We start from the raw sequence: 3296 nt of genomic DNA, 5'->3' as shown, positions 1-3296 counted from the left end.
CGCATTGTTTTGTGCTTTATTTACGCGGGCGAAGAGTCCGTTGGCGTCGTGGAAATGGTGCAGTTCGCCACCGCTTTCCTCAACGGATCCTCGTTTCCCAGCAGAGAGGGTCCTGTCCTCCTATAATCTGGGTTATGTACCTCCCATTTGCTCCTGTAGGCAGGGACAAAAGAAGACCGGCCCCTATAAAGGGAGGGACTAACCCCTCTGGGCCTCAGTCTTGTTCCTGCCTACGCTCCGAGCAGGTCAACTCCTTCAGCCAGCGAAGTCGTTCCTTCCTTTTCGCCGAAACGGTCAGTTTTTTCCTTCTCCTCCTCCCTGCTCCCTTTTCCCTGCCTTCTCCCTCCTCTCGGTGGTGGGCTATGGCAGAGGACCCCAAGTTCACGGGTGAAGGGCCTCCCTTGGGAAGGGCTTCCCCAGTGCAGGGTCTGCCGGCCTCCCCAGGGGAGCCGGTGATAGAGGTTGAGCATGGGGCCCTGCTTCCTGGGACTTCGGTCTCGGGGGGCTCTGAGCAGGCCCCCTCCTTCCGCCCGGGCCATTGTGGTCCCCAAGGCCTGGAAGAGGCCCCGTTGACCTCCAGCCTCCATGAGGTGAGCGCGGTCCGGGAGCTTGGAGAGTTTGTGAGGGCCATATTCGCCCGAGAAGCTGCGAGCCTCCTGGGGGTGGGTAGCCTCCCTCCTGGAGGACAGACTGGGGATCCCCCCGGCCCCGCCTCCCTGCCCCACCTTTTAGGGGCTGCCGCAGCCTCCCCCTCCTCTGAGTCCCTGCTGGCCAGGGACCAGTTCGGAGCCTCTGCCGCTGCGGAGAGTGCCCACCTGTGGGCAGCCCCGGGAGCTGGCCTCTCCCTGGCCTCCCTCCCTTTCCCGCCCGTGGTCCTCTCGGGCCTACTTACAGGGCCCTCTGTCCTGGGGGCCGATCGGCAGCTCCCCCAGCGCCTGGCCGAAGGCCCCGGCACCCCACAAGCCGAGCCCCAGCTCGACCTAGCCGCTGGAGTGGCTCTCTCCTCCGCGGCCCCGGCGCACCTGGGAGGAGCGTGCGCCGGCAGAGGGCAGACGCCATCTTGTACAGCCTGATGGGGGCTGCCATCTTGGGCAGCCCGATGGGCGCCGCCATCTTGGCCACGTGGGGGCCGGTGGCCATCTTGAAGAGGTCACTGGGGGCCACCATTTTAGTGGTGACCCTGGGAGGCGCCATTTGGGAGCGTCCAATCCGCTCCCTCCCTCTCCCCCCCGCCACAGCTGCGATGCCGCCCAAATCCTCCCTGCACTCCAGGGGGATGCAGGCCCTGCCGCCCACAGGCAGCCCAGAGAAGATGATGAGGTCTCCCTATCCGACTCTGAGGCCTTCACTCCCTTCCTTGGGACTAAATTATTAGGAGAGTCACTTGACCAGGTCCTGGTGGAGGACAAAGATAAAAAGAAAACTTTACCGGGGGGTCGCAAGGCGGACAACAGGGCCAGGCCTAGGTCTAGGAAGCAGTTTTTTCACCCCTCCAGACCTTTCCCCTCCTCTTCCCCCTCCTCCTCCTCCCAGCCCAGGGACGCCAGACCATTCGGACAGCGCTGGGGTGACAACAGACAACAGCCCAGGCAGTCCCGGCCTCCCTTCCACCAGAGAGGCCAGTCCGGAGCCAGCAGAAGACCCCGCAAACAACAACAACAACAATGACAGGGCGCCTCCAGTGAGAGGCCGGCTGAGAGACTGTGTCGGTCTGGGAACAGTCCACTCAAGACCAGTGGGTGCTGGGCACCCTGCGATCGGGATACTGGATAGAGTTTTGCCGGCGTCCACAAGACAGATTCATCCCATCCTCAAAGTCAAAGAACTCAGCCAAACATGCTCTCCTGCTGGAAGCCATCAGGGAGTTGCTCCGTTTGGGGGCCATAGAGGAGGTGGCGACCTCCCAATGGTTCACAGGCTGCTACTCCACTTTCTTCTTGGTCCCAAAGAAGAATGGCAAATGGAGGACTATCCTAAACTTAAAGGGTTTAAATTCCAACGTAGCCTACAAAAAGTTCTGAATGGAGACCCTCAACTCGATTCTAGAGGCCCTTCATCCCAGAGACTTTCTCTCGTCACTGGACTTGCGCAACGCCTATTTCCACATCCCTGTTCATCCCAGTCATCGACGCTACCTCAGGTTCGCTTACGACAACCATCACTACCAATACAGGGCCTTGCCTTTCGGCCTGGCATCAGCTCCGAGGGTGTTTACCAAGGTCCTCGTTGCCCTGGTGTCTCACTGGAGGACACAGGGCCTACATGTCTACCCTTACCTCAACGACCTCCTGATAAGGTCCCCTACACTTCAACAGGGATGATCGGATGTCCGCCAGATTCTCCGCTCGCTACAAGACCACGGGTTCCTAGTGAACCTCGACAAGAGTTCCACGGTGCCAGCTCACCAGATCCATCACCTAGGGGCTCGGCTCGACACCTCAAAGGCCATCATCTCTCTCACTCCGGAGAGGGTCCAGGCCATTCTCAGGACAGTTGATCAGGCCCTGGCCTCTCCCAAGGCCAGGATTTCCCTGTTGGCCCACCTGCAGGGCCTCATGGTAGCAGCAAGGGACTGCGTACCGTGGGCCAGATTCCACTCAAGGCCCCTCCAATGGCTGCTCTTACCTCACCAGGAGGCCATAGCCACCAAGTCCAACATCATGATCACAGTGACTCCTCAGGTGCGCGACTCCCTCCAGTGGTGGAGACCACCGGCGATCCTCAGGGGATGGCTGATCTGGAGCCAGGAGACAGTCCAGATCACCACTGATGCGAGCCTGAGAGGTTGGGGAGCCCACTGCGGACACCAGATGGCGCAGGGGAAATGGTCCTCGAAGAACAGGCCATGTCCATCAACAGGCTGGAGCTGAGGGCAGTGAGGTTGGCCTACAGTCCTTCCGCCAGTCAATCCTCAACAGGTCAGTCCTGGTCAGGACGGACAACACGACAACAAAGGCTCACATCAACCGCGAGGGCGGCACAAGGTCAAAAGATCTGATGACCGAATCGCGCCTCCTATTCCTCTGGGCGGAAAAACACCTGGTCTCCATCGAGGCAGAACACCTTCAGGGCGAGCTCAACACGGAAGCAGATTGGCTGAGCCGGACAGATGTCGACCAGGGCGAGTGGGAACTCCATCCCGAGGTGTTCCATCTGATATCATGCCAGCTAGGCCAGCCGCAGATAGACATGTTCGCCTCCCTGATAAACTCCAAGTTGCCCAGGTTCGTGTCGCGCTTCCAGACGGAAGGGGCCGAGGCGGTGGACGCTCTCAACCTAAAGTAGCCAGACGAACT

Source organism: Sceloporus occidentalis, unplaced genomic scaffold (genome assembly GCF_023333645.1).
Source record: "Sceloporus occidentalis isolate IW3139 unplaced genomic scaffold, rSceOcc1.0.p SCAF_8, whole genome shotgun sequence".
Classification (NCBI taxonomy): domain Eukaryota; kingdom Metazoa; phylum Chordata; class Lepidosauria; order Squamata; family Phrynosomatidae; genus Sceloporus; species Sceloporus occidentalis.
This window is presented reverse-complemented; position numbering follows the sequence as displayed.